This window comes from Schistocerca americana, chromosome 4, assembly GCF_021461395.2.
Source record: "Schistocerca americana isolate TAMUIC-IGC-003095 chromosome 4, iqSchAmer2.1, whole genome shotgun sequence".
Classification (NCBI taxonomy): domain Eukaryota; kingdom Metazoa; phylum Arthropoda; class Insecta; order Orthoptera; family Acrididae; genus Schistocerca; species Schistocerca americana.
The window spans coordinates 134,653,793-134,666,516 of NC_060122.1; the positions used below are offsets into that span (position 1 = coordinate 134,653,793).

The following is a 12,724-nucleotide window of genomic DNA, read 5'->3' on the forward strand; positions in this document are numbered from 1 at the left end:
GTTCAAACTGGAGACCACCAGGGTGGGTGGGTCCACATGTTGCCAAAGGTTTTTCGAGTATGCTGCTAAATTTTCACTGGGAGGTCATTACGCATCCTCCATACAGTCCCAATCTCTCCTCATGCAACTTCCATATTTTTGTAGCCCTGAAGAAAGACATTTGTGGGTATTGATTTGCTTTGGACAAAGAGGTACATGCCTGGTCAAGTCATGATTCCATAGACACTGAAAACATTTTTCCATGAAGGCATTGACTATCTTGCCTCACAGTGTGATGTATTAACTGTTATGGGAATTATCTTTGAAATAATAATCAGTTTACTTAATTTTTTCCATTTGCTTCATTTTCATTTGACTGCCTCTTATATTTTAGCGCAACCTGCCATACATGAGTGACTCTTTGCCAGATCCATGTCTTCTTTAGATGTAGAACAGTAGGTATGACTATATATATAGACCAACTCTCAGTATTTCAATACATCAAAAGAGCAATGCTTTGGCCCTCGTAAGATAATGTACTTCATTGTACCACAGCTTATCTTAATTAATTGCAATTTATGGCTAGATATCTGGTATTTATGTCTTGGATCAAGCGTGTTTCTCGTAGGTGTGATGAAGCCTGATTCCACAGTGTCTGTCAGTCACCATCACCTCTGCCACTAACCAGATCATGAATCTCATAATGGCCACATGTCATCTCTCCAAATAACCATGAAATATTTCAATTACAAATGCATCTCAATAACAATATTCACTCTTCTTGTGCACTTTCCTCAGTGTCTATGACACTGGTGTGAACAACATAAAATTTGAGATTTCCACCCAATATGACTGCTCTGTTCATAAACAGAGCATTACATAACCTCCTCCTTTGTGTCAGAGTGGTATACATTGAAAATTTCTCTCATTGCTAAAGTATTGTCAAAATAAATATTCACTCTACTACCTTTAAAAAAGTAACATTTGCCTCTAATTTTGTCATTTTAACTTAAGTAATCCATTTGAAAGTTATATTATCTTTCTATTACATATATAGGTACAGCTTGGATGAGACAGCTCACAATAGCAATGCCTGCCCACACTAGCAGAGGCAGACAGCAAGTAGTTTCCTCACTTGAGCAATGGCAACTAAGTGGCCATATGGTCCCAGGTTCAAACTGTAGACCACCGCGGTGGGGGGGGGGGGGGGGGGGGCACAGTTAATTTTCTTCATGGTTCCAATTTTTCTAGGTAATGTAACATATAAGTAATTATCTTACTTTGCAAACAGTTACACACAGCAATACTTAACTTACACTACTTATTTTCAAATGCTTGGGAGATTCCATGGAGACTCGTGTTACATTTTGAAATCAGTGTTTTATTAGATTGATTTTTTTAACAATCTATAAAACCATTTTTTCTTTTGTAAATCATCATCATAAATTGTGTTATTTAGGCAAAGATCTCGAATTGTTATTTAAGTAGGGAAGAGCATTAAAATTAAAGAACAAGAACGTAATTTATGTTGTGACTCATGTTACAAAATTTGCAACATCCTACTCCTAATGTACATATTAGAGCAAAAGTGTCCTCAAACTATTAGGAGTAGGTATCTCGTTTTTATCACAGAAAATGCATATTACGTTTGCATTCAAATGGCAAAGTTACGGATTTCTAAAAATATTTATACCATGTGAAATACTGTAGTATATTGAAAAAGGCGTGTGACTCAATGTTACGTGACTCATGTTATGCTACTTATTGTTGGAAAAACTTTTTGCATGCAAGCAGGGAAATGAAAATATGACATAATGTGCCAAATAAGATAAACTTAACATTAACATTTCACTATGAAAAATTATAAGAGTCAGAGAACTGGAAATATTATCTTGCATTGGCAACATCAAGCAGATTACTTTTCTTTATAATTTCAATACATTTTACAGGCCATTTCCAATGTTACCAGCACACTCCATTGTACAGATTAGGTAAGAATTTCCAAAAATTGCACGTACTTTTGCAGCATTGAATTTACTGTCATATTCTACTTTGTACCAGTCTTAAATTTTCACACTTCCTATAGTTTCTTCAGTATCTGCAGCAGCGAAATTCTTTGGTGACAGCAGATATTTTTTGTGTTCCTTTCTTGAAGTGAAAGCAGTGAATGATTTTTATGTTTGATACTGATGGTGCTGAAGAAAATATTTGTGCCAGATTAAGTTACACATTGATTCCTTGAATTTCATGAAGAGATATAGGAAAAACCTGCATAGTTGTGGTACTTGCAGCTGCGTGAGTAGATGATGCATCAACTATGAATTTTCGCTTTTTTTACTGCATTCCACACTTGCTATTCTGCAACTGCACCAATTCCATCTACATACAGCTCCTTTAGCATGGTATGTGGTGAATACGGTCCAATCGATTTCCACCATCATGTAATGATTGAAACTGAGGTACAGCAGTGTTAATATATTTGTTTTTAAATTGTGAGACAAGTCCATCTGACCATATTGAAACTACCTTCACATTTTCAGGTATAGTAGACAGTGCCTTGTTAATGTACACAACTGCAACACACGAGCCATGGCTTTAACCAGAGCAATATGTGACTTATACAGTGACAAACCTGATTTACTAGGCTGTTGATCTTGCATCTTATGTTTTCTAACTCTGTCCCTAGCTTTAGCTCTTCTTTCTTCTAATAACAGTCGTTGATCATGTTGACCCAATTGTAAAAACTTTTGTTTTTGCTTCTGCTGACTTTTTCAAGCTTCTTCTTAAATTCTTCATATTTTCGTTCACTTTTTAACTTTTCCCTCCTGCTCTGTCTCTCTGCTGTTGCTGAGGACGTCATCTTCTTCTAACCTTAAAATAATACACATTTAATTTTTTGTTTTTACAATATTGGTTGAAACTGGGAAATTTCTAGTAGTGGTATTAGTTACACATTCATACAAAGAAATAAATTACTGAACAATATAAAGTTATCTCTAACATGCCTCATGGTATAAAAACTTAATTACATGAAAGTGACTCATGTTGCATGAAAGTTCATGCTGTTGTATTATATTATTTATCCTAACCTATAATTTACTTACTTCAGTTTTATACTCTTTTTGAAATACATTAGAGTATGTAACAGTAATATAAATAATGATATGCTAATTCTTACCTGCCAATTAGTTCAAATGAAGGTCCAAAATCTCCAATAATTCACACTCTCATCGTATTCAAAACATATGGAATAATAAACATGGCTACAAATTATGGAGGGAAAGCAATAATGGACCAAAAACTATTGTTACCATACATTAAAAAGTCCAATCTTAAAAAAAAATAAATAAAAAGTACCGAATTTTAAACTTTTAAATATCGGGTGCCCTACCATACACGGAATATCCCATACAATTAATGTGCTTTAAGCGCTTCTTCAAGTCATGGGGTCTTTAGTAAAACAACTACGTACACATCCGTATGATAACGAAAGTTGTGGTAGAACGTAAATATTTACACGTACAAGAGACTGCTCACCGAACAGAAGAAGCGCCTAGTCGTCGACCGGCACACACAGTAGGGGAAGAAAACTTGCTGGCTTTCCAAATAAATATGTGTTTCAGTGTGTGTTTATTTGTATTACCAGCAACTTTTCTTTCGAGTGTCTGTCGACGACACAAGGCCGTTTGCACTCGGTGAGGTGTCTCCCTACACTGACTTTACTCCTAAATAGTTACAACCTACGTCTACATCCCCCTTCTTAAACCAATGTAGATAGCATGGGAGGATACTTCCCATTGTACCACTAGCCTCATGTAGGGTTTTTAGTGAAGCAGAATATAATAAATTATAAACCTTTACACACGTTTAATTTGAAAACGTCACGTCATACGTCAGTCATATCTCGGCGGCAAAGTACTTAAAGAAGATGCAATAACAAACAATGTACTTCACCCAAAGATGCATACCTTACAAGCAAATTACAAGTGAAAGACAAACACAATAGCTGAAGAGTGAAAGAAAGAGAAGAAATAAAATTATCTCAGCGAAGTATTAGAAGTATGAGCGGGAATTGTAGATACATTTTCTCTTTCACGTTAAACTCAAGTGACATGCATACAACGATTACTTCATTCATCAACAATATCTGTTATACTCTTAATCAATTTAATTGTGATCGAAAGGAGATGTTATTATATAGATAATTTGTAATGGTTCTTGTCGTGAACTGCTGCAAACGCAATTTAACTTCGTTCTGACAATTTTTGTATGTACTCTGTGGCGAAAATATGTTCAACGTGTAATGTCTTTGAAGTTCATGGAACGCAAACATCGGAAAATGGAAGAAATATTGTACCTAACTAAATATTTAGGCTTTTGTTAGCCTGATAACGTTATGTGATTATCTGGAGCATATTTTATGTGTACAGTTCCGTAGCATTGGTGAATGCAAGCATTTTGTGGCTTTAGTTAGAAGTTTATGGACGAACAAGTGTTAAACAAGGTTATTTTATGTGGTCGACAAACCAAACTCCGTTTTTATGTAAGACTTGTTTTGGATGTATCTCGGAAACGTCGAGCAGTACTCGATGATGATACTACTAGAGATGTTCTCTAATGGCAATCTTCTGGCTTTAAAGGTACCTAGGTTACGTTAATGGTGTAATGTTTAAGAGAAATAGTAGTGTAGGTCATTACAGCACCACATTTTTTATGTCTAAATGTATTTTTTAGTTTGCCTAATATCCAATTACCGTTATTAAATTTAAAAAAAAACTAACATTTCTTCTTTCGTCTATTAACATTGTATCTAGGAATAATATCCAGTGAAGGTAAAGGTGCATCATTGCGTGATAGAAGCGTTTACTCCCTCATTGGTACTATATTTTTTAAGAAATTACCGTTGTTGCACTGTCAGCTTGGTAGAGTACGAAATTACTGTTAATTGAATTACACTTGGTTTTAAATCAATGTTAAGAAACCTGGAGTTCATCATTTTCAGTTTTCATGGTTGTTCTTGATTTGGAACACACTGACTGAATTAAAGAAATATTACATTTCCACACTTCAGATTTAGCAGTAGCTGTCCATTTACACTAGTAGTTTGTGTTTGGAATTATCTTGAACTTAAAATAAACTTTGTCAGAATTAAATGATGTGAACACAGGCAACCATATATTATTTATTCTGTGATTGTGTTTGTAAAAGGAATGGTTGGGGAATGCTGTTTACTTCAGTTTTACTAAAGCTGAAGCAGACTGCCACCTGCAGCTGGGAATGAAACCCCAGTTCCCTATATGGCAGGCACATATCAAATGCAAGCTGTTTGCTTTGGGTATACCTTTTGCATCCATTGTGAAACACAGTGTCTTAACCCGTGAAAATGGAACATAAGCCAGTAGTAAACAATCAAGTTTATTCCACGATCAACTGTACACTGTCCTTAAAAAACAAAGATAAGCAATTAGAAAGTTTTGTTGTAGTCTTTACATTATTTTTGTTTCCTCGTATCCACAGATCTCTGATTACATGAAAGGCTATGACTCTTTAATGAAAGATTTAATGTGTACGGTAATCAGAGAAGTATATTTTGGAAGTAAAGTATTGCTGTGTGGCAGTCTGTACTCTGCAATGAACATTTGTGGCATGTGATGTACCGCTCAGCATAGTAAGTGGATCATAGCTTCTCAGGAACATTTGGCCCTACTCTTTCAATTAAGTTACCTTTGAGCTTATTTCACCAACTACATCAATGATTCTGTAGCATCAAGCAGCTAAGAAAAGCACCTAAACCATATCCTAAAAGAGTGAGTGTATCAATACGTAGTTTTTGTTGAGTTGTAGTGAATGATAGACTTACTTGTGTAGACCTATGAACGTGATTTTTAATGTTTAGAGCTGCCAATTAGTGATACCAATGTTTCTTTTTGTTTATGTAACTGAATCTAGCCTATATCTGTGGCCTTCCGAAGAGCATTCAAAGATGACTTTTGACATAATGTATGCACTTAAGTCCATTTCATGTGTTTATTGTGACAGTCATATCAGATGCTCAAAATGTCCACATTGAGCACTGAAACGTGTTAACAAGCAAATCTGGACAGGCAGTAGGCCTTTGAATTTTTATCACAGAGCATGCCCATGTCATATGGCATTCAGTGTCTTCAAGAGTTGTTGGTGTTTCCTTGGTCTCTATGGAAGTAACAGATTCCACCCGACTGCTTTGACTCATGAAGTCATCAAAATGGTGGACACATCTACTTTCATAAAAAAAACAACTTCTGTGTTCACAAGCCACATCATTTCAAATAAAGCACTTAAGCTTTTGACAGCAGTCTCCGCCATCATCATCAGAAGTCGAAATCGCTGACTAAGTTGGCACAGTGTTCAACTTATATAGGTGTAATGAGAGCATCTGGAACTTTCCAGAGAGGGCCAGTGTGGTGCACACGCTAAAAGCAAGTTGATCAGATCCTAGCAGCTCCATCATGCCGTTGGACCATGTGACGTCACATGGAGTGAGCAGCCAGTGTCACATTTGAAACTTCTGCTCCCACGTCCCCACAAGCACCAAGCCCATGTCTTCGCTTTCACTCAGTGTCCAGATTCCACTCCCTGTGCCCCCAGTCTCTGTTAAAAATTTTGCTGTTTGTTGTAATTTCAGCACTTCTTTGATAACAGAATCCCAGTATAATGTTGGCCGAGGCAAAACTCTCGCTTTTTCAAACTGTATTTTATGCCCATATTGTAGGCAATTTTCAACTATGGCTGACCCTTTGTTTGACTCGTCGTGAATGCTTTGCATGATGCTTGGCAACAGTGCGAATGATTTGACCTGTGTAAATACTACCACATTCACAGGGGTCACCATACATGCCAGGAACTCAGAGATCTAGGTTGTCTTTAATGGGGCATAACATATCTCTTATCTAGGAGGCAGGCTGGAACACTGGTCTCAGTCCATATGTCATCATCACGCACCCTGTCTTGCTAGTAGTTGCTCCACAGCATGGAAGGAATGAAGCCAGTGTGGCCTCTTCCACTGATTTATGAGGCATCTTCCACTGATGGCGCTTGCATGTTTTAGCAAATTTCCCCCTTGCTGTAACCGTTTTCTCTAAACACTTGCTTCAAATGCTGAAATTGAGACTTTAGATGGTAGTCACCAGAAATAATTTTTGCCCTTATGCTAACACGTCGAGGACTGCTTTCTTGTCTGCAGGGTGGTGAAAACTGTTGGTGTTTAACTACCAGTTAGTGTGCATTGTTCAGTGTACAGGGAATATACGCACACTGACCATTGCTTGAACACAAACAGTTTACATAACCCTGTACACAAGACAACAGTCCTCAACTTATTAGTACAAAGGGCAAAAGTTATTTCTGATCATGACCATCTAGAGTCTGAATTTCAGCGTTTGAAGCATATGTTCAGAGAAAATGATTACAGTAAGGGGAAAAATTGCTAAAGTGTTAAAGAGCCACCGTCAGAAGACACCTCGTAAATCAGCAGAAGAGGCCAACATGGCGGCATTCCTTCCACGTCATGGAGGAAATATGATCAAGATAGGGCACATAGTGCAGAGACATGGACTGAAATCAGTGTATCAGCCTGCCTCCAAGATAAGAGATTTGTTATGCTCTCATTAAAGACAACATAGGTCTTAGGGTTCTTGATGTGCATAGTGTTCCCTGTGAATGTTGTGTTTACATAGGTGAAACAATTCATACTGGTGCCTAGCATTGTGTAGAAGTCGGTTGTGGTTGGACATTGCCTAGAAAATGAGCACAAAATACAATTTGGGAAAAACAAAAGAAAAAAAAATGGTTGTTTTGGCTCAGATAACATCATACTGGGATCCTGTTATCAAATAAGAATATGAAATCAGAATAAATAGCAACAGTTCTAACACAGGCCAGGGGTACACACTTAATAAGGCATGGGGAGGGGTGGTCTTCAACATTGAGCGAAAGCAAAGGTGTAGGCTTGACTCTTGGCATCACTTGGTCCTTTAGTGGGACAGAGCTGCCCAACTTGCCTTCCACACATGCATCAATCTGGCTGGCCCTCTGAACACCATGCCAGGGTCAACAGTCTGTGATTTAAAATTTTGTTCACGGCTGTCAATCAGCATCTGTGAAGCACATTTTAAGAATAGAGATAATCTATCGTCAGCTATACAATTTTTTAATTAAATTAACTTCTTGACTGTCAGTGATTTCAACTCCTGATAATGATAGCACAGAGAGCTGTCAAAAGCTCGAGTGTTTTATTCAAAATGACGTGGCTTGGAGACGGAATAGATTTTGTTGAGGGGATGCCATCATGAAAGACTCAGAGGACACCTCTACTTCCAGCCCACACAATACACTGTTTGCCCTGTTTCCTTCAGAAATTTCTACAAGACCAAGGTTTCAAGATACGTGTTTGTTCTGGCTTACACCTTTATCCAGGAAAATGATGTGCCTCAGAGTTCTGTCCTGAGCATCTTTGCTATTGCCATTAACCCTATAATGGCTTGTCTCCCACCGGGCATCTCCGGCTTCCTTTTCGTAGATGATTTTGCCATCCATTGCATTCTCCAGGGACTTGTCTCATTGTGCTGCTTGTTCAGCGATGTCTCGATTGTCTTTACTCATGAATGTGGAGAGCACCACAGTGGCTTTCGTTTTTCCACTGACAAAACTGTTTGTATGAATTGCTGGTGGTGCAGTTGGTTTCTTCAACTGTCTTTGCATCTTGGGCCTGTTGCTCTTCTGTTTGTTAAAACTACAAAATTCCTGGGGCTCATGCTCGATAGGAAACACTCTTGGTCCTCCTATGTGTCTTACATGGCAGCACGCTGTATGCAGTCCCTCACTGCCCTACGTGCCCTCAGTGATACTTCCTAGGGTGCAGATCGAATCAGCCTCCTCCATTTCTGCCAGTCTCATGTCCGTTCGAAACTAGACTATGGGTGTTTCGTTTATACATCTGCACATCCGTCCTCCTTACGCTATCCCAATACTATCCACCATCAAGGTATCCATTTGGCCTCTGATGCCATTTAGCCTGGTTGAGAGTCTGTACGCAGAAGCTGCTGAACTACCACTGTCACCCTCTGCGGGTCCAGGGGTTAGAATAGGCCCTAGGTATTCCTGCCTGTCATAAGAGGCGACTAAAAGAAGTCTCACATTTCAGCTGTGTGAGTTCAGGTCCAATTCTATGGTTTGGCCTGCCACTTTTCCAAATTCTACAGAAGTGCGGGCCATATGGGGAAGGATGCCGTACGTGGTGCACAAATTATCCATAGTGCCCTTAGATTCGATCTCTTGAATCCCTTGTCATGGCTTTGCATCTCCACCTGCGATTAAACTATTTGGGCAGGGACATTTTCTGGGGTATGTCATCTTCTTCCATTGTCTCCTGTCCTCTTGCGGCCCCATGACGTTATTGGATTTCTCTGCACCCAATATCCAGCACAGGGGCCAGTCCGTTGTGGTGGGGCCCTCATGTACCCATTTGGTGGTAGCCCCCTGACAACACAGGGATCACACTGCTGATGCCTGAGCTGTAAACTCCCCACGTATGCCAAGGAGTAGATGCCTGTCTTCCTGGACCATCAGGACTCCTGGCAACAGCCGTCATGCCAGGTGGCCTTTGCTGTGGCTGGGTGGTGCCCATGGGAAGAGCCCCTAATTGGTGGAATCAGGGCGGATGACCCGCAATGAAGCAGACTAAGTCATCTCTTGCTGGTGACCGTACAGCGCCAGCAGTCACTAAGAAGGGTAAGATCGAATACAATGCTGACAGGTATCGTTTCCCTCCCTCGCTACACCATGGGAAGAACATAGGGGTACAGAACGGAGAGAGCCATATTCGCCTATGTTTTTAGTCTGTAGGCGAGCCGACAGGGACTCCTTTCTACCTACGAAGTCTCAGTTTTTCATTTAACACCTTGAGAGGATAAGTTTGGAGAAGTGACAGCGCTGTCAAAGATGCGGAATGGTGCAGTCTTGATTGACAGCATCCCCAGCCCAGTCCCGAGTGTTACTCGCCTGTGACAAGCTGGGTGATATTCCTGTTTCCATCACTTCCTATAAAAGCCTCAACATGGTCTAGGGGATCATTTTCCATCATAATCTCTTCTTGGAGTCTGACGACGAGCTCTACTCCAATTTAGAGCAGTTGGGTGTTCATTTCATCCGGCGCGTCTACAGGGGACCCAAAGGCAACAGGGTTGCTACTGGTGCCTTCATATTGGCCTTTGAGGTTGATTAATTGCTTGAAAAGGTCAAGGTGATGGTTTACTGCTGTGACATTAAATCATACGTCCCTCCCCCTATGTGGTGCTTTAAGTGCTGGACATTCGGGCACATCTTCCCACTGCACTTCCAACACCACATGTTGAGACTGCGGATGTCCACTGCACTCAGATACTCCATGTGCACCTCCTTCCACTTGCATCAGATGTGGAGAGCACCACTCCCCCTGCTCGCCAGACTGCTCAGTACACCAAAAGGAGTGGAGAATAATGGAGTACAGGACCTTGGACTGCTTGACTTACACAGAGGCTAAATGTTAATTTGAAAGATTACACCCCATTCGGTTGATGTTGACATGTGCTGCAGCTACGTCGTCATCACCATCCCAAGTGCCAGTGGTTCCTCTGTGCCACAAATAGGGGGCCGTCCGGGCCACCAGAATACATCTGTCCCCTTGATGGTAGGGGGCAAATCTTCCTCCGTTGTTCCCAAAGCACCTACTTTGGGAGTAAGGCTACCCCCAAATGCAGGGGACATCGGCTCCTCTCGTGTGGAAGGGGTCCCTTGGGACCTTCTCTCCCTAGGTCTCCACTAATGCCACGGCGGACACTTGCCAGTGGCTCCAGGAGCCAAAAGCAGCTGGACAAAGAACTTCACAGTCTTCCTCTGTGCCTGAAGCTACTTCAGAGAAGCCCTCCCAGCAAGCCCCTAAAGAGAGGAGAGAGGGCAAGCAAACAAAGAAGTCTGCTAAGAAAAATGACCCTCTGGTGGCCCCAACACCACCAGTCCCTACCAATTCTGCATCGGAGGATGCGGTGGAGATCGTAGTGTCCCCAGTGGACCTGGATCTCACTGATGCCTCATCCACCATAGAAATGGCTACAAATACTCAATTGGTGGCAGCAGGTGACCCTGAGGCATAACCTGCCTCCTTGCGCTCTTCATGCCTTCCCAGCCTCACGATAACATCATCCTCCAGTGGAATTGCAGCGGTTTTTTCCACCACCTGGCTGAGATATGGCAACTCTTAAGCTTTACACCTGCTTACTGCATTGCCCTCCACGAAAACTGGTTCCTGGCAATGGGGACCGAGCCCTCCATGGCTATAGCGGATATTACAAGAACCATAGTGACTATAATAGTGTGTCAGATGGAATTTGTGTCTATATCCTGAATTCAGCATGCAGTGAACCTATGCCTCGTTGAACCCCTCTTGTGGCTGTGGCTGTCAGGACAAGGACGACACAGGAAGTAACAGTCTGCAACATATATCTTCCTCCACATGGTGCAGTACTCCTGAACGCGTTGGCTGCCCTAATTGATCAACTTTCTAAACCTTTCCAACTTTTGGGAGATTTTAACACTCATAACCCCTTGTGGGGTGGCATTGTGATTACTGACCGAGGCAGAGGTGTCGAAAATTTACTGCCACAACTCGAGCTCTGCCTCTTAAATACATGTGTCCCTACACATTTCAGTGTGGCACATGGCACATATTCTGCCATTGAACCCTCGGTTTGCAGTCCTGGACTTCTCCCCTCTATCCACTGGAGAGCACTTGACGACTTGTGTGGTAGTGACCACTTCCCCATCTTCCTGTCACTGCCCCGGCGTCAGGCCCACAGATGCCTGCCCAGATGGGCTTTAAACAAGGCACACTGGGATGCTTCACCTCTGCTGTCACCATTAAATCTCCCCCACATGGTAACATCTATGAGTTGGTTGAGCAGGTAACTACAGCGATCGTTTCTGCAACGGAAAACGCGATCCCTCGTTCTTTAGGGTGCCCCCGGCGAAAGACAGTTCCTTGGTGGTCACCAGAAGTCGCCGAGGCAATTAAGGAGTGTCGGCAAGCTGTACAGCGGCACAAGCAGCATCCTTCCCCAGAGCACCTCATAGTCTTTAAACACCTCCGTGCTATCATTCGCCAGCTGATCAGAAGATAGAAACAAGAGTGTTTGGAGAGATACTTCTCGACCGTTGGGTGCCATATGTCACCTTCCCAAGTCTGGGCAAAGATCAAACGAGTTTTTGGGCGCCAGACTCCAACAGGTGTTTCTGGTGTTAACATAAATGGCGTATTATCTACTGACGCAAACGCGATTGCCAAGCACTTTGCTGAGCACTATGCCCGTGTCTCTGTGTCGGAGAATTACCCCCCCGAGCCTTTCGCACTCTCAAACGGTGGATGGAAGGGAAAGTCCTCTTGTTCACTGCACACCACAGTGAATCCTATAATGCCCCATTTACAGAGTGGGAGCTCCTCAGTGCCCTTGCACATTGCCCTGCCACAGCTCCTGGGCCAGATCGGATCCACAGTCAGATGATTAAACATCTCTCGTCAGACTATAAGCAACATCCCCTTGTGTTCTTCAACCAGATCTGGCGTGATGGCGTCTTTCCATTGCACTGGTGGGAGAGCACCATCATACCAATGCTCAAACCTGGGAAGATCCCGCTTGATCTGGATAGCTATTGGCCCTTCAGCCTCACCAACGTT

The 12,724-nt window shown here is 41.7% G+C and overlaps 1 protein-coding gene and 1 long non-coding RNA gene across 5 annotated transcripts in view; one reads left to right on the plus strand and one right to left on the minus strand.

The window, feature by feature from the left end:
- Nucleotides 1-1,885: 1,885 nt before the first annotated feature.
- LOC124612591 lies at nucleotides 1,886-3,883 on the minus strand. Its single transcript, XR_006979549.1, has 2 exons — nucleotides 3,158-3,883; nucleotides 1,886-2,850 (listed from the first exon to the last, which is right to left on the minus strand). It is a non-coding gene; the product is annotated as an uncharacterized LOC124612591 (long non-coding RNA).
- Nucleotides 3,884-4,321: 438 nt separating this feature from the next.
- Nucleotides 4,322-12,724, plus strand: part of LOC124612387 (serine/arginine repetitive matrix protein 2-like) — a 350,835-nt gene continuing 342,432 nt past the window's right edge. For 2 of the 4 annotated variants that reach the window (XR_006979538.1, XR_006979539.1), the window contains exon 1: nucleotides 4,322-4,619. The gene's annotated coding sequence lies outside the window, so the exon portion shown is untranslated. The remainder of the gene's footprint in view (nucleotides 4,620-12,724) is intronic. The other 2 variants (XR_006979537.1, XM_047140563.1) reach the window with 2 other exon arrangements.